Source organism: Sus scrofa, chromosome 15, assembly GCF_000003025.6.
Source record: "Sus scrofa isolate TJ Tabasco breed Duroc chromosome 15, Sscrofa11.1, whole genome shotgun sequence".
In the NCBI taxonomy this organism is placed as follows: Eukaryota; Metazoa; Chordata; class Mammalia; order Artiodactyla; family Suidae; genus Sus; species Sus scrofa.
In genome coordinates this window covers 122278982-122304739 of record NC_010457.5, presented here as the reverse complement: position 1 = coordinate 122304739, position 25758 = coordinate 122278982, and the positions used below count along the sequence as shown (strand labels likewise).

At 39.4% G+C, this 25758-nt stretch overlaps 1 long non-coding RNA gene across 2 annotated transcripts in view; it reads right to left on the bottom strand.

The window, feature by feature from the left end:
• Window positions 1-25758, bottom strand: part of LOC110256949 — a 465513-nt gene that overhangs the window by 378464 nt on the left and 61291 nt on the right. For both annotated transcript variants that reach the window (XR_002339035.1, XR_002339034.1), the window contains exon 2: window positions 1242-1338. This is a non-coding gene — a long non-coding RNA (uncharacterized LOC110256949). The remainder of the gene's footprint in view (window positions 1-1241; window positions 1339-25758) is intronic.

Genomic DNA, 25758 nt, shown 5'->3' with positions numbered 1-25758 from the left:
TGTAACTTACTATGATTTCATCTCTCAATCTAAATTTACTTTCATATCTAACTTTGTATTCATTTTTTAAAGAAAGTCTTAAAATTATGTAAACTTCCAGGCTTACAAAACCTAAATCTATCCCTATTTATAGGGTCACCTCTTAACATATTTCAAAATAGCCTAATTGTCAATTGAAATTTGCCATTGGCTATTAAAAAAAAGACTTGGATTTAGGATTCCTCTGGGAATGAACTACAGTATTTACTTCCCAAAAGGAGCCATTCACACTTAGACTCAAATACATACATATATTCTTATCAAATGAGACTTTCACCAGATGTAAACACGCAAGCAAATATTGTCTAACCCTCTTCATGCTGACTGTTAGGAGACTGAGTCCCATCATGCTTGTTGAAGTTCCTATTTCAGAAAATTCATTTAATTCCTCAGCACAGTTGCCATTAATTTCATCTTTCTTTTCTGACCAGCTCCTACGTTCATGAAATCCTCTTGGGAGGAGTTCCTCAAGTACTGAAGACTGTTTCGGCCAGCTGTGCAGGGCTGGGCTGAGGGCCAATGGGTGTAAATATGAGGAGCAAGGTCACTAGGTCAGCAGATCTGGCTGGGTTCTGCTCAGGCTGCATTCTACACTCCATGGCTGGGGAAACGGATTCCCACAGCCACATATGCTTCCATATGACCCCAAACATACCCCAGTGGAATAGGAGCATTTCACTTTAGGATGGCCACTTTCAATTCAGCAGAAGGAGAGACACGCAGGAGACCAGGGGAGATATTCTCATACCTCCCCTGGTCTCTCTAAAGCTGAAACGTTTTAAAGCTGATCTTACATAATCCGATTTTAACGCAGTTTCCGTGGGATAAGGCAGGAGCAACACAAGGTGCTTCCTGTTAGAGTCAATATGGAAAGAATGAGTTACGACCAGTAACTTACTCTAGACTCAGCTTCCACAAGTAAAACATGCTCTTACTCCCCAAATTCCTGCTGGCCTGGGCAGTTACCGTGAGATGGGCTAACAAAAACAAAATCAAAATCTCAGTGACCTAGCAAAATAAAAATAATGGTCTAACCTGGACAAAGTCCTGTCTGAATGCTTGTGTGACCATCCCCAAATGCGGACTCAGGAACCCAGGTTGCTTCAATGACAGGGCTCTGCATTCTTGTTGCCCTAGGAGCAAACCCCTGGCAGATGCGAGGGTTGAGAAAAGGAGGACCATGTAGGACTTTCTGTACATACCGGGACTGCAGGTGGAGTTTATGCCCACGCTGGACTGGCCAGAAAGCAATCCGGTGGTTTCATTTAACTGCAGTAGAGACAGGGCAATCTCACTTAACTGTGCAAAGAAATGAAAGGAGATAGGTTTGGTGTCACTGGTAGTGTCAAAATAAACCAGCTAAACCTTGAATTTCAAGGTCAGTTCTCCATACAACAACAACAACAACAACAAAAAAAAAACATTTGCATGCTGAGAAAATTTTAAACAGCATCTCCACTTGTTGCTGGCAATCATTTATTTGATGTTATGCTTTAATTAATATAGACATGTTAGAATTGATTTCTATGACTCTTGTGTTTAAGTCAATTGATTGAACATCTCTTTTCTCTTATTTGGTTTTAGGCTGATATGTGCTACATGGATTGAAGCTAGTAAGAGTCAATATTTAAAATTCGGAAACATGGCCTCTTTTATCAATCCATCATCTCTTCCTTGCCTTCTGGTTAGATCACTGATAGCCTCCGTGATGGCCCCTGTGATAATTTTTTTTTTCATTTTTTAAAGTTTTATTGAAGTATAGTTGATTGACAAGGTTCTGATAAGTTCTGCTGTATAGCTAAGTGATTCAGTTATACATGTACACATATCCATTCTTTCAGATTCTTTCCCCACATAGACTGTCACAGAATATTGGGTAGAGTTCCTTGTGCTGTATAGCAGGTCCCCATTGGACAATCATTCCATGTGCCTCAGCGTGCATATGCCAGGCTCAAACCCCCAAACCCTCCCTACCCACCGCCCAGCCCCCTTTGGTAACCATAAGTTTTTTTTAAAGTCTGTGAGTCTGTTTCCGTTTGGCAAGTTGGTTCATTTACATCCTCTTTTTTAGATTCCACACATAAGTGATATCATGATGTTTGCCTTTCATTGTCTAACTTCCCTGTGATATTTTATTTCAGTCCAATCTCTTTGCCACAGGAGTTTTACAAAGCACTTGCAGTTAATACGATAAACTAATTTAAACTAAGGAGTTAAGTCGGTGCTTAATGGCTTCAAATATTATCACGATCCTGTTCTGATTTGCCTTTTCGCCAGCTTTTTGCTTTTTGCTTTTTTGTCTTTTTAGGGCCGCACCCACAGCCTATGGACGTTCCCAGGCTAGGGGTCGCATCACAGCTGTAGCTGCCCACCTACGCCACAGCGACGGCAATGCCAGATCCGAGCCACGTCTTCGACCTACACCACAGCTCTCAGCAACGCCAGATCCTTAACCCACTGAATGCGGCCAGGGATCAAACCCACAATCTCATGGTTCCTAGTCAGAGTCACTTCTGCTCTGCCACGACAGGAACTCCTAGCCAGCTTTTTTAATGCTTTCATCCAAGCTTTTATTTCCTTTTGAGGTCAGCCTCCTAAGATGTAGGGAGCTAAATGGGTAAAATCCTCTTCTCACCAAGGTTAGGCCTCTTATATAGCTAACTCTACAGTTCTTCTTAGGATTCATAATGTACAAAATCCTATTTCAGGTCGAGGGAAATCTTTCAATAAAGACATCAATTTTTCTTTGTTCATTCCAGTTTTCCCAAACTATTCTGACCACAGGAGTTTTTCTTCACATTATTTTTTGTTTGGGTTTTTCTGTTTCTTTTTCTTTTTGCATAACTTGGACACACTCATGAAATATTTCTAATGGAGGAAATATAAAACCAACAAAGGCCCGATAAGGGCAATAGTTGAGGCAGGGGATTTGCACTTGGCCTTGTAAGCCATCCTCACTCTCTTGGTGATCACTGGCTTCAGCTTCTCATCCTCTCATGGCCCAGTCCCACGTGTGTTTGCTGAGCTCCTAATTCTGTGTTTTATCCATCAAAATCAGCATATCCCCAGTGACAGATAAAAAATAAATAAATATGAATCTCAACAATCAGCCCCCTCATGGGAATTCCAATCTCTTTCCCATTGAAATTAGAGAAAATTCACAGCATCACTGTTTTTCTTTAGTCTCTTTCACATCAAAAAAATTTAAATCAAATTTCAAATTTTCCCACTTTGGGCTTTGCACTTAAAAAGAAAAGGAGAACTTTGTCCTCTCAGAGGGAAGGACTTTAAGAAAAAAATAAACCAAATAAATCCAATAAGCACCCCACCAGCTGACCCCCTTCTTGTCTAGTATTTACCCACTGGGGGAAAAAAAAATAAACCCTCCATTTGACTCTCCCTTGCTGACAGTCTCTTCTAACTGTATCACAAATTGAACTTGAAGATAAATAAATGAATCACACCAGCTGCTACAAGATAGGAAATGCAAAGATGTATGAGTAGGACATTTCTGAGAGGAAACGTCAGCATCAACTGATCTGAAAATACCAAAGTCAGTGTTTTTGATGTGGTCCTACTATAAATGGGGAAATAAGAGGGTTTTCAGCAATGGTGAGTGATGGCCACATCAAAATGAAAACCTGAAACTGTGAAGCTGTTGGTTAAAACCATACAGCAAAAAGAAATGTAGGATAACCTTGACCAACTCTGTCCCATGTCCATCTCCTAGGAAGAATCCACAAAAATCAACAATCTGGAGAGAAAAACACAGTACCAACCCAGTTGCTGGAGTTACTGAAATGACCAGAAAGGTCACCTGTGTGCTGATGAGTGGTGGTTTCTCACCTCTAGGTATTTCCCATTGATGGGACAGGATGCCTACAGCCAGATGAGGTTTGAGCAGGATGCTGAACACTGGTCCCCCCGCCTCTCTGCTTACTCAAGGTGTACATATGTATCTCACCTCTCCCAGGGGACTCTAAACTCATCAGCAGCTGGGAGTATTTTTAGATTCCTTTATATTCCTCACAACATTTGGGAGACTGCTTTAAACTTGGCAGACATTCAAAGAGGGCAAGGTACAGATCATGGGTCGGAAGCCATGACTTTCTGGTCCTTGTCATATTATTAGTAACCATGTAACCCTAGGCAAGTCACAACTTCTCTGAGCATCAGTCTCTTCATCTGTATAACTGATAGAATTTTTAAAAGTAGCCCTTCCATCATAGAGTTGTTAAAAGAATGGGGTGCAGAGCCAGATGGGCAGTAAAGAGCAGGCATGTAGGACTTCAGAACTCGCTCCTAGTTTCAACTCCAGAAATTCTGCTTTTACTAGTTATATTGGAATTTCACGGAAAATTATGTTTAAAGAAAAAATGGTGATGCTTAGAAATATTTGAAAAACATTATTGTGTGAGAATATGCTTGATAAATGGACAAGCATTATAACTTATCTTTAAAGTATTGTATTGAAATATAATTTGCATAAAGGACATGCATACCTCAAGTGTATACTAACAATTTCTATATATGTCTACACACATCATGTATAGACCACCAAGAAAAAGATAGTAAATATTTTCTTCATCTGGAAAGTTTCTTCACCCTTTCTCTATTGAATAGTCTCCCTTCCAGTACACAGACCCACCCCAGACAACCAATTATCTGATTTCTATCACCATTCATCACTATTACCTATACTAGAGCCTCATATGAATGGAATCATACATTATGTACATTTCTGTATCTGGCTTCTTTCTCTCAACATAGTATCTAAGAGATGCATCCATGTTGTTACATATAATTGAAGTTAATTTTTTTCATTGCTGCATAGGTTTTCATGTGGCTATGTCACTATTCCTTTATCCATTCCATGTAGAGAATCTATCTGTGTAACTGTCTCCAGTTTGGAGCTACTATGAATAAAGCTGTTATCAGTATCAGTGTTCAAGCTCCTTTGTGGTCCTCTCTTTTATCTTCTGTTGGATAAATACTTATGAATAGAATTGCTAGGTGTAAGTGCATGTCTAACTTTACAAGACACTGTCAATAAATTTCCCCAAGTGGCTTCACTCTTTTAAATTCCCACCAGCTAAATATGAGTGTGTCAGCTTTTCACTAGCACTTGGTGATGTCAGTATGTATTTTAAATACTAACAATAGGTTCAAAATAGTATCAAAATTAAAAAAATACCTTATGGTCTTAATTTCCACTTCCTTGATGTTAAACACCTTTTCATATACATATTTGTCATTCTAATATCTTTTCTGGGGTTTTTAAGTTTTTGACCTTTTTAAAAAAAATTGGGTTGTCTTTTTATCACTGGTTCCTAAAGGTTCTTTACATATTCTGAATAAGCACTTTTTGCTAGCTAAATGTATTATGAATATTCTCTCCCTGTGTGTGGCTTTTCATTTTTTTAATTGTGTCTTTGAAGTGCAGAAAGTTCTTAAATTTTATGAAGTCTCATTTAAAAAAAATACTTGCCTATATAAGCGCTTAAAGACATTCTCTTTCTTCCAGAAGCACTACAAATTTACCTTGCACACATAGGGCTGTCCCAAAAAAGGTATATTTTCATTTATTAATCCCTTATTTGATCTTAATGTATTTGAGATTGAGGAATACCACTTGGACAACTTGATTTAAGACTTAGAATCTTAGGTATCAATAAAGAAGATCTAAGTTGAATCTCATAACATTTGTCCACCTAGCAATTTGTAAAAGAATTTGAAATAGGATACTTTTGACATGAAAAGGGCCAAGAGCCAATAATAATGCCAAGACAAGAGGCAACCACCAAGACTGTCTCTGGCAAATTCAGATGCACAGTCACTCTAGATCCAGGTCTCCTGACTCCAGGGTAAGAATCTGTGGATACTGTCCATTAATAGTGACTCAGTTAACAAGTTCTCCTTCTGCAGCAAGCCTGTGTTTACTGTAACCACTAAAACACTATTGAGGTGTCAAAAACAAGTGAAGACTGAATTCATCTGTCTTCTCTCTCGGGTCAGGGACAAGGGGCATCAGATGTGATTTAAAAACCAAGACTTGCAACTTTTGCATTCTTCAAGACTGACCTTTGAGACTGAACAAAGAATGTTCAACCCTGGGGTTCTATAACTCCTTTGGGGAGCTCTTCTAAAAAGATATATTGTTACCACACTAGTTTGCATCACCATTTGGTTTAATTATTATTCGTAATTGAGAAATAATTAGATAAAACGATGATGTAAGCCCCACTGGAAAATAGACATCTCTTAAGAACTCTAATGTTTTCTGTCACTTAAAAGGAAGGGGATATGACTTAGTGGAGGAAAAAACTAATTAGAAAAGCAGACACATCTCCCTCTCCTCATATTTCAGGCAAGCTGGCAAGTGCTCAAAAATGATCAGAGAGTGGCCTATTTCTCAAGGCCCCCAGGAGAGCATGATAATTTAAATCATCATCTCAGGAAAGCGCCTTGAGCACTTGTCCTGGCCTTTGTATGATCTTTGGTCGGCGAGAGAGTTTGGCTCTCCAGACTGGCATGGCCACGGAAAATATTGGCTAGAGGAAAACCAGGGTCACACCCACACCAAAGTGAATCCAGCCAGGTTAGGATTCCTGCCAAGAGAAACACATTTGAGCAAAATGAGGAGACAGAAATGTTTAAAACACTGCTGCCCCTCTCCCCACCCCCCCAGCAATATGAAAACAAGACTCTCCAGGTTCACAAATCGGCTTTCAGGGAAGTTTGACAACACAAGGAGATGAGAGAGGGAAGTGATAAGATGTTCAGATGTGGGCCTAGCAACTTCAAAACCCTATGCAAATCTCTCTAATACCCTCTGTCCAGAATTAGATCATTGTATTTTAAAAGCTGGAGTAACCATAACAAGAAAAAAAAATCAACTAACTTCTCAAGAAAAAAATAAATGAACAAAACCCACAATTTTATAAAGATGACATCTCAATGAAAGTTTTATTTAAATATCCCCACTTGGAAAATGTAAATGTTTATTAATAAATCATAACGTGGTCATAGGAAGATGAAAAATGGGAGGGCTTGGAATAAAGAACTAGGATTGCAAATATGCTAAGATGCTCTTAACACATTCTCCCAGATGGTCCTATTAGCTTTCCATCCCTTGACAATTAGACAAAAAGTAAATTAAGCTCTCCAAGATTGAGTTCTTGGCTACAAACCAGAAAATGTGTTAATGATCTTAGACCAGCATTTTTACAGCAGAAAACTCTAAGGTCAACTAATCTAAGCACAAATATTAATCCCAAGTTTACGAGTTCTAAGAACTTCAAGTACAACCTGATCCTGAATCGTCATCCTTTCTTCTTCACTTTCCCCCTCATCCTTTCACTTATGAAAATACTAACTCCCCAGACTTGTTCCAAGGTTAATGGCAACACTTGGCTATAGGATGTGGGGTGCACTTTTCAAACTTTTCAAAAATATCTACTGAATTACCACAAAATAAAGATCCCCTGTGCTTGGAGGTATGACAGGTAAAGAATGGTGTGGAAAAGGCGAGCTATTGTGGGGAAAGGTTTTTTTGTGATTCTAGGTGAGCTGGAGGATTAGACAGGGGGCAAAGAAGAGGAAGAGCTCTTTTGGCAGAAGCACTGAGATATGCACACAGCCAACAAGCACAAGAGAGTGAGAGGGAAGTGGGATGGAGAATTGGGAGTAGGCATGCACAGAGAACCTGAAGGTCCAGACCGTGAGGTGTCTTATACATCATACGGTGCCTGAGCTTTCACTAGATGGTGAGGACTCCTTGGAAAATCACCAGGACTGTCAGGTCACCATGAGCACAGGTCCCATCCTACAAAAGTGCCTGAGTAGAGCATCCGTTTCATTTGGCTTTTTGAAGGGAAGATGAATGGGCCTCTACTGGGGGAGAAGGGGACACTTCATATGATTGTTGGAAGTTTTTATGTGAATGGTAAAGAGGCAGACCAGAAGCACTGGACCAGATTTTCCAAATTTATTCAAGCTTTGTATTGTAGATCAGACCAGGGGTCATTTTTAACAAGGTGAATAAGTGTAAATCTTTGCCTTGTTTGACATGATCTAATTAATCTCTATAGTGGTCACTATTTTGATTGCTGTGACTTTCAAATCACCATCCATTTCTCCTCCCATGCTGAATAACCACTCCACCCCCGCAAAAAAATGCTCTGATTGGTAGTGTTGCCAATTTCCATGGTGTAAATACTCCTACCACAGGTGATTTCAAGCTTCCAAAAGGGAAGTCACCAAAAGTAGAGTTAAAAAGAGATGCAATTGTAGTGTATACTTGTAAGGATAACTTGATCCCCTTGCTGTACAGTGGGGAAAAAAAAAAAAAAAGAGATGCACAAGTAGTTACAGTTGTGGCGCGGCAGAACTGAATCTGACTAGTATCCATGAGAACGCAGCCCTGGCCTCACTCAGTGGGTGAAGGATCTGGCGCTGCCGTGAGCTGTGGTGTAGATCACAGATGTGGCTCGGATCCAGAGTTGCTGGGGCTGTGGTGTAGGCTGGCAGCTACAGTTCCAATTAGACCCCTAGCCTGGGAACCTCCATATGCCGCAGGTTAGGCCTTAAAAAGACAAAAAAAAAAAAAAAAAAAAAAAAAAGCACCAAAATTTACCCTTGTGAAATCTTCTCTAAAATCCAACTCTAGCTCACCATTGCACCAGCTCCTAATTTTTCCATCTCTGAAATGTATCTCTTACATCCCATCTTAGGTTCAGTCTCCTTGAGCAGCTCAATCAACTGGCCTGAGTTTCTCCTTCTCCCAGGAAGCATCTGGAAACAAGAAGAGCACACTAACCTATTTACTTTCTCATTTCACACCTCTACTGGTCACAAGAAGGTTGGGAAATAAAACTATCAATCCATTTAAATCCACCTCCTCCTTCTAAAGTAACAAGTAAAACCCCTTGTCTAGCTAAGGATGGGTTAACATTATTAGGTTCAAAACAGAAAACAGTATGTTGTCTTTTCTGTAATACACCAGATGTGAAAATTTTACTCAAAAAGTCTTTTGGACATTTTTGAAATCCTTTTATTCATAAAAATTCTGTTTACAGTTTTAAATGTTTATGCTCCTCAGTATAGAGTGTTTGGAAACAGTATGGTATTTTTTTTTCTCTTCAGTAATTTTTTTGTAATTAGTGTCATAGATTCTTTGAAAATCAAGAGAAACATATTTTAAGAGTGTTTTTGTTCTTTCTTTGTTGAAACACGGTTGACTGTTTATTATCATAATTTTGATTGCTATTGAACCACCTCATGTGATGTATTTTTTACTGCGTGAGCTATTATTCGGCTTACACGCGTGATTTGTGCATTAATACCATTCAAGTTTATGCAATAACAATCAGAAATTATGATAATAAACATTGAACCACATTTCAACAAAATACGATAAACTCGTGAGGTTTTTTAATCTTTTCATTAACAAAGCATCTTATGCTTCAGTGACACTTTAATTACCATGAAATTACCCAAGAAAATATGTAATTATTTCTAGTAATTGACAGTGACTCTATATGTAACACTTCTTTATGTTAAAATAATTGCTAAAAACGTGACCTTTTCTCCCAGACACACGGCTTAATTGATTGCATTCTGTTTTTCAAATAAAAAATTAATAAAAATACTGTCACTAAAGCACCTAAGTGATTCCAGTTTAACTGAGGTCTGTTTTAGGGATCTCTAAAACAATTTTTGATAATGCCAGTATTAATGAACTTATCTTAATAAATTTAGGATAATTATTTCAATTTCTCAGTGTACCCAATATAGTCTTACATTTTCTTTCCCAGAAAGGCTTTGCCAGTCATTTCAAAACCTCATGTATATTGCAAAGAAGAACATTCCCTAAGCGGATATTCAAAAGATCAAAAAATCCTTTGCTTATATATGAACATTCATTTAAAGAAAAAGGAAAAGCTCCTCTCTCAATAACTAAAGCCACTCTTGGGATAAAATCATTTTGATCCCTTCTAGCTTTAAAATTTCAATACTTTATGAGTCTATAAAATCTCTTCCTAACTTAGACACATCCTTTAAACCAAAAAACCAACAGTTCAAATGTGTCCATCTCTCTGCTTCCTGTTTTCCTCCTCACAGTTTGGTCTAGTGAGAGTCTTAACTTAAGAACCAGATATTACACAATTCCTTCTACAAACCTCCGCTTTTTTTTTTTTTTTTTTTCCTTTCTTCCTACTGCTCCTTCCCTTCTCCAAATCAGGACAGAACACCTACCAAATAGGCCTTTGTCATCACACACTGTCCCTTTTGAAACTGACCAACGTGGGAGATTTTTTTTTTTTAACCAACAACAAGATATAACCATGACCCACACAAGAGCAGAGTCTCAATGTAGTTTAATTTGAACAGAAATCAAGAGAGATTTCCACAGAAGAGTGAGGGACAGGTTTTTCTTTTTAAACGGGTCACTGCAGAACACAGCCATCCTCTCATATGTTTCTATCCTCTTTGTAAAATCACCTTCAGGGTCATTCTCCTACTGAAATTTGAGAACATGCACCAATCTAAAACCACAGTAATAAACGCCTGACCCTGCTGCTATATGATCTCTAGAAGGATTAGCATGGAAGGCTATTTTGGGAACTATGGAGAGAGACCTAAAGATTTGGTGAAGCCACTTAAAGGGAAAATGGGAAGGAGCAGAGGATAAGGCCAGCAATGGTCCTCGCTCCTTGGCTGTTATTCAACCAGAGTTGCTCTGAATTCATCTGTTGTACACATTGGGTTTTCTGGTGGGTTATAATTTGAAGAAATCCGTTTATAGATTAGAAAGCGGCATTTTTGTGACTACAACTGACTTACCCTGAGTCTAACACCTGCTGAATGGCAGTGCCAGGTCTAGAGTACAGCACAAATGACTCTCAGTCCAGTGCTCCTTTTTCTAAAAGACATCTCTATCCTGAGACAGAAAAGTGCCCAGTGTTCTGATTAACAGTCTCTGGACTGCTCTTCAGAGCTTGAAAATCACCATGTTTCCTCAGGGAGATAAACTCCACCAGGGAGAGATCTAAGGCAAGAAGCATCACTGAACAAAAATATTGGCCCTGAAGCAGGATTCATTCCGCTTAACATAATATGCCGAGGCATGTAATATAATCCTTCCTCTCTTCAGCCAGGCTCCAGACAATTAGCCAGCCATGCCCTTGGGAGACTGTTACTCTGCACATGCGATGTCTAGGTACAGAGTAGGGCTGACTGCTCATTATGCAGACACTCGCTGTTTCATTGGCTGAATGCTTCAGCACCACGTCTTCAACACAGTGGGTTTAATAGGACAACAGCAATTGCTTGCATCTCCAGTTTACCTTCTGGTTCAATCCTCTCCTAGAAATGCTAGGTGGCTCCTTTCTTCCTATCCCATTCTCTGGAGAATTCATCTTCCCCTGCCCCTTGCTGATGGAGGTTTTTATTCCATGGAATGGGAAGCCTGAAAGCATAATGCTTTCAGCATAATTTTTCCTGTGTTTGTTTTCCACTTGTCTCAATAAATTTCAAGTTTGACCGCAAGAAAGGCCTTTTTATTTTTCTATGAGCTCAAGAGGGTCTCATCACTCAACGAATCCCGTGAGCTTTTACATTCTCAGCACTGTGTCCTTCTTTTGACCCTAAACTTTCTCACTGCCAGGAAAGAAAGCCTTTCATGAGAACTGACAAAGCGCTACAAGCTGAGCTGGACAGCGAGACAAGCAATGAACAAGGCAGATGACAACTGGAGGAAACTGCGACTTCCTCATCAAAAATCATTTGTTTAATATCAAACCTAGGAGTCTACCGCAAGTTAACAGACTTGCTCCCTTACCTCCAGGAGATATATAGTTTCTTAGGACCCCAGAACAAGAGCGGCACTTGCAGAACTCAAGATGACTTTATTTCTCTTAGCATTAGTCATGCCCTCCTCCTATCCCACCCTGTACCTGGCAAGGAAGGATCCTTAGCTACTTTCAGCCCAACATCAGGAAAAGCCTATTAGGTGGAGTGAAAACACTTCTGCCCTTCTGCTACTTTTTCTAGTTGGACTTCCACTTAAGAGACCCTTAGAGGAGCAAAGAAGGAAGGAGGTGGGGACCAAAGGCAAAAAGGAGAAAACCAACCTGCTCTGAGCACCCAGTGGCTGGCAAGCATCTCTCAATCACTGATTGAGTATAGGGTACCATCCACTGACAACTCACCAAGTGACCAAGGAAAGATGCTTAACCTGCTGAGCTGAGCACCACTTCCTCATCTTTAAAACTGGATCAAAAACAGCCCCTCCCTGCATGGCATTATTGTTGACATTTAAGCAAGATAAGGAATGTCAAATGATTGACCCAGTGCTGATCCAAGTTTTCCATTTGGTAAAGGTCAGCCAATTAATATTTTGTGTCTTTTAATTCTTTAATAACTTGGGAAGAGAGAGTTAGTCCCATTTCACAGGGGAGCAAAATATGGCAGAGACTGTAAAGAAGCTTGTACAAAACCACAGAAGCTTTGCTATATATGGAACCCTATCTCCATTGTAGGTAGCAGCCTCCCCAAAGAATTTCAGACTCATGATATTTTTAGCAGAAAAGGGATGTAGTTATATCTAAATCTACCCTTGGGTTGTGAGGTCTAACAGGTCATGAGCTCTAACTCTCCCCTTGGCAAGAGGAGACAGCTCAGCCTGAGCATCCAAGAAACACAGGAGAAGACCAAGTCTTTCCTCATCCAAGGACCTTCCCATCCAAGGACTTGGTGGAGCAAAGTCCTGCCAGTACCTGTGAAATTCCAAACTCCCCGTAAAGGGAGCCAACAAGTTGCAATTATATCTCCTTCAATTTTCCACCTAGCATGAACACAGACAAGGTCCAGGCCAGCAGACTTCAAATAATACCCAAGTTATTGTTCCAGATATTGTGGTTTAGTTATTTTGGTCAAGCAAAGATAAGCTGCAATATGTACATCCCCAGTTCATTGTAAACAAAGAAAATCCATCAAAAATGGAATTATCTCAAGAGAAATCCTCTCCAGGCTTTCATTACTGACTACACAGGATAAAACTCTTTCAGCTTGCTGATGGCCGGGTATCCCCATACACAGTTACAGCGAGGCGACTGTTTTGTTCAGGTGAAGGTTTATAGAGCTCTGAAGCACGCCCATCGAAATAGTGGTTGTTAAATATGTGTGTGGGTCTCTGAAGCCCTTCAGTGTCACCCAGCTTAGTGTCCAGCCCCAGTGTGGTGCTGGAGAGAGAAAATGTTTTTAAAACGTCACTCCCAGACAGATACTTAAGCTCTTGACAACTGAATGGACATTTGTCAGGCAACTGCTTCCATTTTTAAAGCCCTGAGTTAGAAAGCCAGGAAACTGGCTTCTGTCTAGCCTTACATACCCAGTATGGGGCCTTGGGATAAAGACCTAACCTCTCGGTGACTCTCTAGACATCTGTAAAGTAGGAATAGTGGCTGTCCTTATCACTCAGGGTTTATATTTGTAAGGGTTCTCCAGGAAAAATAAAACTAGTAGGTTAAGGAGATCTATCTATCTATCTATCTATCTATCTGTCTGTCTGTCTATCATCTAACTATCAGTCATCTATCTACAGAAGGAGAGAAAGATTAAGGAATTGGTTCATACAAGTGTGGGGATCAGCAAGTTCAGAATCTGTAGGCACGTCAGCAGTCTAGAAAGTTGGATGACTGTTGATGTCTCAGTTTTGAGTCCAAATCCCATAGCGCAACAGGCTAGAAACTCAGACTGAATTTCTACATCGCAGTCTTAAGGCAGAATTACTTCTCTGAAAAACCTCAGGCCAATGTGCTCTTGAGACCTGCCAACTGATGATATGAGACCCACCCTGGTTATGGAGAGAGTAATCTGCTTTACTTAAAGTTAACAGATTATAAATTTAACCATATCCACAAATACCTTCACTGCAACATCTAGATTAGGGTTTGACCAAAAACTGGGCACCATAACCTAGCCAATTTAACACATACAATTAATCATCACAAGGTTACTTTAAAGTTCACATCCAATGAGGTGATAGAGAGGAAAGGAATTTCAAAGATGTGAAGAGCTGCAAAAACCATTAGGCTTTTATTTTAATAAGCATTTAACTTCTGGGTCACCTAAGGCTTTCAGGAATGTGGAGATGAGTAAGTCAGAGACCTCCCTCAAACTGCTTACCATCAAACGAGATGCCAAGATTAATGCAGGGGAAGTAAAAGGCGACTGAGATGCCCAAGGAAGTGCTGAAGGAACAGAGTGAAAACAGAGAAGCCTGTGGTCAGAGTGGTTTCGAAGGGCCAAACGATCCCACAGAGCCTCTTTAAAACAACCTCCTTCCCCTGAAAGGACTTTCCAGTCACGCACCTCATCCATATCCAAACTAGGTCCCTTTGCTCTCTTTTTTAGTTTGTGACATACTGCAATACATGATTATTCATTTACTTTCATGTCTTACCATGTAACAGTGTTCTCACCCAAAGTGAAATTCATTGAGAGCAAGGAGGTCCTATTTGTTGTTGTTACCATGATCTCCCAACATTTAATACAGTGCTTAACACATGATGGATGTGCAAACCGAAATACACAAAGAATAAAAAAACTGTACCATAAACAACTATCTATGCACTATTTTCTTTTTTTTGTTTTTTTTTAAATTGTTATTTCCCCAATATATTTTTTTTCTATTGTATAGCACGGTGACCCAGTTACACATACATCTACACATTCTATTTTCGTACATTATCATGCTCCATCATAAGTGACTAGACATAGTTCCCAGTGGTACACAGCAGGATCTCATTGCTAATCCATTCCAAAGGCAATAGTTTGCATGTATTAACCCTAAGCTCCCAATTCACCCCACTCCCCACCCCCGCCACCCCTTGGCAACCACAGTTCTATTCTTAAAATTCATGATTTTCTCTTCTGTGGAAAGGTTCGTTTGTGCCATATATTAGATTCCAGATGAAAGTGTTATCATATGGTATTTGTCTTTCTCTTTCTGATTTACTTCACTCAGGATGAGAGTCTCTAGTTCCATACATGTTGCTGCAAATAGCATTATTTCATTCTTTTTATGGCTGAGTAGTATTCCATTGTGTATATATACCACATCTTCCGAATCCAATCATCTGTCATGGACATTTGCATTGTTTCCATGTCTTGGCTATTGTGAATAGTACTGAAATAAACATGCAGGTGCATGTGTCTTTTTTAAGGGAAGTTTTATCTGGATATATGCCCAAGAGTGGGGTTGCTGGGTCATATGGTAGTTCTATGTATAGATTTCCAAGGTACCTCCATACTGTTCTCCATAGTGGTTGTACCAGCTTACATTCCCACCAACAGTGTAGCAGGGTTCCCTTTTCTCCACACTCCCTCCAGCAATTTTATTTGTGGATTTCTTAATGATGGCCATTCTAACTGGTGTGAGGTGGTATCTCTTGGTAGTTTTGATTTGCATTTCTCTAATAATCAGTGATGTTGAGCATTGTTTCAAGTGCTTGTTGGCCATCTGTTTATCTTCCTCAGAGAAATGTCTCTTCAGGTCCTTTGCCCATTTTTCAATTGGGTCGTTGGCTTGTTTGCTGTTGAGTCGTATAAATTGTATGTTTTAGAGATTAGGCCCTTGTCAGTTGCATCATTTGAAACTATTTTCTCCCATTCTGTAAGTTGTCTTTTTGTTTTCTTTTTGGTGTCCTTTGCTGTACAAAAAGCCTGTCAGTTTGATTAGGTACCATTGGTTTATTTTTGCTTTTATTTCTGTTGCTTTGGGAAACTGACCTGAAAAATATTCATAGGGTTGATGTCAGAGAATGTTTTGCCTATGTTGTCTTCCAAGAGTTTGATAGTGTCTTGTCTTATATTTAAATCTTTCAGCCATTCTGATTTTATTTTCATGCATGGTGTGAGGGTGTGTTCTAGTCTCACTGATTTGTGTGCAGTTGTCCAGGTTTCCCAGCAATACTTGCTGAAAAGACTGTCTTTTTCCATTTTATGTCCTTGCCTCCTTTGTCAAAGATTAATTTACCATAGTTGTCTGGGTTTATTTCTGGGTTCTCTATTCTGTTCCATTGGTCTGTCTGTCTGTTTTGGTACCAGTACCACACTGTCTTGATGACTGTGTATGTACTACTTTGTTAATGCTTTGCTATTTTTTGCAAGATCCCTTTCTTTCTCTCATTTCTTTATCTCTCCTGTTTTATTGCTAAATTATTTGCAGCTAAGTGGTTGATGTCATAACACTTTATTGCTTAAATATTTTAGCATACATCTCCTAAAAATAGGTATATGTCCTATATAACCTCAGTGCCAGTAGCCAGCTGAAGAAAACCAGCAATAATTCTCTACTCTCCTTCAATATCCAGTCAAGTTTCCCTAACTGACATTTAAAGCTCTTTTATTTTTACTAACCAGTATCTGATTAAGATCCTGGAAACAGTTCCCAAATCACATAGACATGCACACACCTTAACAACAAAAAAATTTTTTTCTTCATTAAGAGCTTAAAGAGACAATTCAGTTGGCTTGCAGAATGTTCACTATTCTGGACTTGTCTGCTTGTTTCCTTATGCTGTCCTTTAACTTGTTCCTCCAGCTCTTGTATCTCCTGGAAACTAAAAGTTAGGCCTAAAAGCGTGGTTAGATTAAGGTTAAACATGTTTTCTGAAGGATGATAGAAGAAAGGGATATGAACGACTGGGTCACTGTGCTGTACAGCAGAAACTGGCACAACATTGCAAATCAACTAGACCTTTAAAAACTTTTTTTATTAAAGTATAATTGATTTACTATGTTCCTTCAATTTCTGCAGTATAGCAAGTGACCCAGTCATGCATAGATATAGATACATGTATGTATGTGTGTATATACACATATATGCACATATATATACAAACACACATTCTTCTTTTTTCATACCATCTTCAATCATGTTCTAACTCAAGAACATGTTCCCTGTGTTGTACAGTAGAACCCCACTGCTAAATGTATTAACTAACCCCAAACTCCCCATCCATCCTATCCCCTCCCCCCTGCCCCTGGAAACTACAAGTCTGCTCACCATGTCTGTGATCTGTACTTTAATAATTGTTTTTAAGAGTTCCCGTCGTGGCGCAGTGGTTAACGAATCTGACTAGGAACCATGAGGTTGCGGGTTCGGTCCCTGCCCTTGCTCAGTGGGTTAAGGATCCGGCGTTGCCGTGAGTTGTGGTGTAGGTTGCAGACGCGGCTCGGATCCCGCGTTGCTGTGGCTCTGGCGTAGGCCGGTGGCTACAGCTCTGATTCAACCCCTAGCCTGGGAACTTCCATATGCCGCGGGAGCGGCCCAAGAAATAGCAACAACAACAACAACAAAAAGACAAAAGGCAAAAAAAAAAATAATAATAATAATAATTGTTTTTAATTTTAAAAAAACATGTATTCCGAGAACAATTGATAAGCAATGCTTCTTACTTCATGTTGCATCCTATCAGGAGACACACGTGTCAGTACCTCCACCATCTGGAATGCCACGATTCATCACATGATCAAGACTGACCCCCTGATCTGTCTGTTATACACTGCTGCATTTCCCCTGTGTATGAGAGGAACTCGATTCAAGCCAATTTTTGAAAATTTATTTATAATTGAAATCCAAGTTAAATTCCTTTCCCTGGGACTTAACACTATTCAAAAAGCTAGTTTATTTGTAGAGCTTCTTTATTCCTTTCCTTTTGGAGGTGGGATGGCTGCACTGGGGGAGCAGGAGAAGGGGTGTCTTCAATTACCTTTGCAGAAAATGTTGCTTAGCTTAAATTCAAGTCTTCATGAATTTTAAAATAAAAGCACCCCCCTCCATATATTTTAAAAGACAGCCTTTTGTACAAACCTTTGACTGTAGCATTTTTCACTCAGCATTAATTACATATATCAACTTTTCATCCTGCCTGTAAACTGATATTATTTATTAAACTCACAAGAAAAGACACGATTAATCTTTATGATTCATTGTTTCTCCTGCAAAGAACTAAAGCATACAGAGAGTTGAAATTTCTTTCCCCCTACTGGGGCTATATAATTGGGTTAAATCGTGCTGCTCAAATCAGGGTACTGCTGGGGGTATGTGGCACTGTGCTGGGGGTGCTCAATCAACACAGAACCTCTTTCTGAAGCATCATTTTTCCTTAATGGTGACTAATTTAAAACATCTTGATATACCAAAATAAACTCTTATATGTTATAGAATAAAATACAAGATTCACATGAATTTATAGAACATAAGACCACTTCAAGTAAGCCACCAGTCGGTACCCTCTACGCTTCCTACGACTCCCCACGGACAGTTTGCCCACACACTCCCAGATCACGGATGAACACAGCCCTCTGGTCTTTGAAATTAATTTTAGGTTAATTAAAGCACACAGCCAAACTGCCAGCAAACATTTATTTTTTTTAAATGTTTTTTATGTTTTCCATTGTAGTTGGTTTACAGCGTCGGGTCAATATTCTACTCTACAGCAAAGTGACCCAGTCACACATAGCATATATACATTCTTTTTCTCACATTATCCTTCCACCAAGCTCCATCAGAAGTAACTAGATATAGTTCCCAGGGCTATACAGCAGGATCTTTTTGCTTATCCATTCCAAAAGCACTAGTTTGCATCTATTCACCCCAGATTCCCAGTCCATCCCACTCCCTCCCCCTCCCCTAGGCAACCACAAGTCCGTTCTTCAAGTCCAGCAAACATTTAAATAAATGAAAGTGAACTTCTTCTGAAAAGATTTAATCTCAACAGCCACTCCCTCCAACCCCACCCTCTGTCAGATTAACCAAGTTCATTGGTTTAGGGGAGCCCACTCATGTTTAATGATTACAGCTCAGTAAACTCACCTTCCTGTGCACCCATGCCTGCCCAGGCAAGACACCACTGGTGCTCAGGTCCATGTCTTCCTTTCTCCTACACCCTGTCCTCTCCTTAAACATTTATAAAGGACTTACAGTGAGCCCCCCGTCACCTTTCCAAGCACTTAACGAGTGATGACCCTCTTCTCCTCAACCCTAACAAAGTGGGTACTGACATCATCACCCACATTTCTGATGAGGAGCGTGAAGCACAAAAGAGGTGACTTGCCCAACACAGCTAGGGATCACTGGGGTCGGGGTCTTACATCAGGTGGCCTGGCATTTTAACAAGAGTACCCAGACCAGAGCATTGCCCTTAAGATTTCAAATGATGTGTCTGATGATTCTGTTGATATGACAAGAAAATGTGGGATCATCTTCCATCCCTCCTCCAGTCTTAAATTCAAGCGATCAGTAATATCACTAATACCTCCTTTCCATTCCCCCTGCTCCTGGTCCAGGTCAGGACTTTATTTGGACACTGCCAGAGCTTCTTCACAGGCATTTTTGTCTTCTCTTCCTCCTCCAATCTGTCCTTCACACGCTTGTCCTCCAAGGCACAGCTCTGATCATGCCATTCTCAACCACCCTAACCTCCTACAGCTCCTCTTTGCAGTAATTATTTGCAAAATAAAATCTACATTCTGTTAGCGTCATTCAAGACCCTAACCTGGCTTTCCAGCGTTACGTCCCCGCTATGCTACGTACCTTACCCTAAACTCAGAGTAGACCAGTGACTCTCAAACATTTTAGTCTCAGGACCCCTTTATGCATGTAAAGACTCTTGAAGACCCCCCAGATTATTGCTTTCCTTTACAAAAAACACCGTTCTCAATATTGTTGACAGTGCTGTTTTGAGAAATAGCCAGTACACCCTCTCAGAGAAAGTGGTTAAGTGGATTGTATCTATCAATATTTACCACACTACAAATTAAACAGAAAATTTTAAAACATTTTAGCACAAAGCTTTAAATAAAAATGAATGTACTACATGCTAAAATAAATAACATGTATTTAGAAAAAACTATACTAAATATTAAAGACTATTTTATGAAATAAAATTAGATTAAGTGAAAAGAGCAGTGTTGTCTTACACCTTTACAAATCTCCCTATTAGGTGGTTTAATAGTGGACAGATAGGTTCTCATATCTGCTTCTGCATGCAATCTCTTGAAATGTCACACAACATATAACTTCTAGAAAACTCCATTGTATGTTCACAAGAGAATAAAAGTGAAATAGGCAAATAGCATTTTAGTATTAGCATGAAAATACTGTGGGTACCCCCCAGGGTCCTTGGACCACACATTTATCCACTGCTTTGGATAAATTTCATCTTGCTTTGATATCAGTTCATCCTATGTTTGTGACATGTCTTCTCTGTAGCATGCTCTTCCCCCTTAATTTCTTCTTACTAAAACTCAACCCATCCATCAATGTTCAAAGTGTCACTTTTTGATGACCTTTAGTAGTACTTTGATTATACCTTGACTTGCACTTAAAATCCTCGATCACTTGGGCAGCAATTGATGAGTACCTACAATGTTCTAAATGAGATGTAGACAGTGTCCACCCTTTCTGGATCACATTTTCCCTCCCTAACCCACTCCCCCTACATTAAGATTTACCTTCAGCCCTGCCCTCCTCAAGCTGACAACCAAAGCAATACCTGTGGTAGAATCTGAGGCACACCAGTATAGCAGGAAGGAGATTGTTTTTTCAGACTCAGAAGAGCTCTCCATAGCTTTCAAATTACACCACATAAACCATTTGATTCTGCCATTACTTAAGATCTGTCCTATACTTAAACCACACTAAAATAGGTCCAGTTCTCTTTAGTAAGCAGAAAATTAAAATCAATTTATCTGATAAATGTTTATAAGCATAAATTGAACTACTCTAGCCCTTGTCCAAATACACCATGAATATTCAATTTGACAAATAAGTATTACATCAATTGTTGAAGAGTTTGAATCCCAGAGGAGCAGAATGACCTTCCAGTCCCACAAGTCTTCAATGTTCCATGTTTCAAATGAGCATTAAGTATCTGAGGAAGGAGACCCAAGTCAAGTACCGATCTCTGTAGTAGTGATGTAACCGTAGTCATGACCCTGGACTTTTCTGGAACGCAGTTTCTTCCATTAGACTCGAAGCTTCTTGAAACCAGAAACCATGCCTTTTTAATCTCTGCACATCACAGTGCAGCACACACTGCAGCACATTGCAAGTGATCTCCGATTTTTGTTAAACAAATGGCTCCACAGGGAAGAGTTATGTTAGGTGAAAAACAAAGTCCTCCTCAGTTAGAAGCACACCTTGCATGGGGCCTGCGTGTCACAACCCTCATTACATATTTGCTGTGCACATGAATAAACAATTGAACAGTATATAAACTCGATTCTACTATGACAAAGACGTTGCTCCAGGCACCATAGCGCCCCAGTAATGACTAAGTTATGCTTCCAGTCCTCACAGAACTCAAAATTTAACCCTATATTAGTTAAGATAAAAAGCCATGGAACAAACAGAGTCACTAAATTTCATGATTCCTTATCGGACTTGAAACATGAGGATTTTTGAAATTCCACCTCTGACTGGCAAAATCACCTTTATTTCTGCTCTTAATAGACACATAACTAAAGGCAGGAGCTAAGGGGACATCAAAGCAGTGTCATCACAGCCCCTTAATTGATTTGAAGGTGCTTGTGCAACTGTTCAAGGCAAAATGATGCTCTCACTGATGGGAGATATAGAATGTACAATTTGCATCTCATCAGGAAAAAAAAATTCCTCGGTTTCCTCTACAAAACACTAATGTTCTCAAGATTGCTGACTGTGCTATTTTGAGAAATAGCCAGCATGCCCTCCGCACAGTTAGAGAGTAAGAGGAAATATTGCCTCCCCAGGTGTCAAATTTCCTTTCTGTAATGGAAGGATGTGTGGGACAGCATTTCAAACACAGTCACAAAGGAAAAAGGAGGCTGACAAGTAAGATGGATGAATGAGAGGGAAAACATGTGTTGAGAAGGAAACTGTCAAGAGTAGATCCCGCTTGTGCATCACAAGTGTCCTAATTAAAAATGCCCATCATAAGAGCCTTTGGGGAAGAGAGAAAAAAAAGGAAGCCCATTTTTCTGCAACACAAGAGATCTCAGAGAAAAAGCAGGCCTCTGGAGCTCAAATGAACTGCAGTACTCACATTGGTGGCTATATCCTGGCACCTAGGATATTAACTGCTTCTACAATTCAACCTGGGAAATTTGCATCTTCATCAAGGATGCCTTTGCTTTGAAAGTATCACCAATTCAGATGGAATATAGCAGTTGGAGACATCGGGGTATCACTATGCAATTTGGGGCTCAGTTTTTCCAACTCCTCATCAATAATGATTTCTTTTTTGCCCATAATTGGCATCCTAAGCCTTCTAATGCTTACAGTGACATTAGTCAATTCCCTAGATGCACTAGCCCAAATTAAATAAAGGACTGCAGGGAAATTTATCTATAGAACATGCATCTTTAATGAGCCTTCATCCCTATAACTCTTACCGTAGATAGAGACTTGCAGAAACAGAATCTAGTCACCCATGAAGTCGGGGTGGACTTGAATGGATAAATGAGCATTCCTGATCCTCTTTTGCTTTTTGTATTCCATAAAGTGACTGGATTAGGTAAAAATCATTGAGGTCTTTTCCGCTCTGACCTTCAGACTTTCTCACTTTTCTCAAGTGTCCATCCTCTTTCCTAGGAAGAGGTTAGGGGCCACTGTGAATATGTAGTGGGTTTGTGGCTCAGCGGTAATGAACCCAACTAGGATCCATGAAGATGCAGGTTAGATCCCTGGCTTCACTCAGTGGGTTAAGGATCCAGCATTGCCATGAGCTGTGTAGTATGTAGGTAGCAGACACAGCCTGGATCCTGAGTTGCTGTGGTTGTGGTGTAGGCCAGCAGCTGCAGCTGCAATTTGACCCCTAAGCCTGGGAATTTCCATGTGCTGCATGTGAGGCCCTACGAAGCAAAAAAAATTAGCAGGTTTGTGATGAGAGGAATGATGGAACGATGGTAGTGAGGAGCACAGCTCTCCTTTAGATGGCCCACATTTAATCTCACCTCTACCACTTACTAGCTGCGTGACTTTGGCCAAGTTATCTAAGCTTTCTGTTTCTCAGTTTCTTCATTGCTTATAGAGGGATAATAATAGTGCCTGTATTTCATGGTTGCTAAGGTTAAATGAAATGATCAACAAAAAATGCTTGTTGTAATACCTACTACAGAGGGAGCATGGACAAACAGTTGCTGATGTGATGTGTATTATGCATCTAGTGGTGGGAGAGGATAATTTCTCTGCAGAACCTACAATCTGTGGTTAGAGGCAGACCTTCCACAGTTGAGTGATTTCTGAAGGTATGAAAGAGAAGAGAACTTCTTCCTATAAAACAAGTAAGTATTACTTGCTAATGTCAAATTTTCTTTTATAGTATAAAAAAAGGAGGGCAATAGTACTCAATCTGCATTCATGGCATGTAAATGACTTTTAGCTATTTATCAATTTATTGAAAACAGACTTAACTGAATAAGAGTACTTGATGGAGGGAGGGAGGGAGAACAAAAAGATAAAGGACAGAGCAAGGGAAAGACAGATGAATAAAAGACCGTCCTCTGTTACTTGTACTACTGCTTGATTTCAATCTCACTTCCGTGTCCACTGTTCACATTTAATTTGTATCTATATAGTAAGTACCTTCTTCAGTATGGTTCAGGAGGAATGCAAATGGAGACTCAATGAGGGGAAGCTAAATGTGGCTCATATATATACTTGATTTGGTCATGTTTAAAATTTCAGTTTTATTAAAAGAAGTCCCAGAGTTCCAGCTATGGTTCAGCGGAAATGAACGTGACTCGTATCCATGAGGATGTGGGTTCAATCCCTGGCTCCTCTCAATGGGCTCAAGATCCAGCATTGCTGTGAGCTGTGGTATAGGTCACAGACAGGCTCAGAGCCCATGTTGCTGTGGTTGTAGTGTAGGCCGGCAGCTGTAGCTCTGATTCGATTCCTAGCCTGGGAACTTCCACATACCACACATGCAGCCCTAAAAAAAAAAAAAAAAAAAAAAAAAAAAAAAAATAATAAAGAAAGAAAGAAAAGGAAAAGGAAAGAAAAGAGAGAGAGAAGTACCATCCTAGATCCCAAGAAAAATGTTTCCATTGGCAACAGTCACACTTGGAATTTTCCCCATATTCTAAGAAATTCCTAGTATTAAATGCAGCTGAGTCATTCACAGAGTATCCCTGAAGGTTTGACTCCGCCAGCAGTCCTTGCTTTAACCCTAAGAACATTAGGCCAAAGCCAAAGTCTCAAGAAAGACCTTAAAACTGACCAGAATGCTCTATCCAACAACGTCTTCAGAATTTGACAGTGTCACCCCACACTCAGATTTCAGCCCAACTCAAGCCAGACTATATTCAACAGCGTAGTGAGTTATATCGTCACTGACTGCCAGTTCACCTTTGCAAATATCTTGATAAACTATACCTGACAGGCATGAAGTTCTGATGAGAAAGGCCAGATACAGATCATAATCTCATTAAATAAAAAGCATATCTGCATTAGTATTTTTTCAATTAGCAAAATTAACTCATCAGTCCTACTGAACTATAGTATTTATTTATGTATTTTACTGACGCAGAAATATCCTAACACACAACCTAGAATTATATAGCAAACCAGATAAAAACAAGGGAAGAAGAAAGGAAGGGAGAGAGATGGAAGATGTAGGGGCAGAAGTCTAGTTCTAAAATTAATCCAAACAAAAAGAAAGCAACCCAAGAAATAGCAAAACCTGGCTATAGTCTGGGTGAGATTGCATGAGCCTTTGTGTGTCAGATTCATTCAGATGTCATCACTTGACTTTTCTGTTGTCTTATTGACTAAATTAGGCCAAGTACACAACCAATCTTTGTAAAATAAGCTGATGACCCCTTTTAGGGATAAAGACGCTTCATCCTGGAAAACAAGTTTCAGTTATGCTGTGCAATACAGTATATTCTACAAAGTGGTCATTCAGTGATAATCTCCTGATTGGTTTAGCTACTCGAAATGTGGGAAAAAATTGTACTGATAAATAGTCCAATTATTACTTCTTAAATCAAAGCTACATGTGAAATCTGCCACCTAAATGAATGTAAGCATTATTGAAAATGTTTATGTTTCAGAATACATAAAAAAGGAAGAGCTAATCACTTCTAAGAAAAAAAAATTGTGGCTCTTCTTTCAGTTGATACTCCATACAAAGACAAAAACATTAAATATAACTAAATATAACGGCTTTCAAAGGGAATGCCTTTGTAAGTTCTATTAAATGATGTACACGAATGATGGAAAGAAGAGACCTACATTCCCTCATGTTATCTATTGAAGAGCCTGCACTGTTAAACTGGGCATTTTTAATCAGTGTTTAATCATCATTAATCATCAGAACGTATATATTCTTCTGTTAATATTAAATGAACAGAAATTTTCTATATCCTGGGGTAGAGAGAAAGGAATCACTGGCCTCTTTCATCAAATATATATTTAAGACTTTTGCTGAAATTTAATAGATACAACATGAAAAACAGAGGTATTTGTATACGAATAAACTCTAAGTGCAAGAAGTAGCAAAGCCAAGCATTTCAGGTGCTTTTTACACCCTTTAAAAGAGTCACATTGTACCAGTAGACGCTAATATGCAATAGCTACCAAAAACAAAATAAAAACTCAATAAGTTTTCAGGAAAATTCCTTCAAATGTACAAGTAATCCTGCTAAACAGAAAAAGAAGGT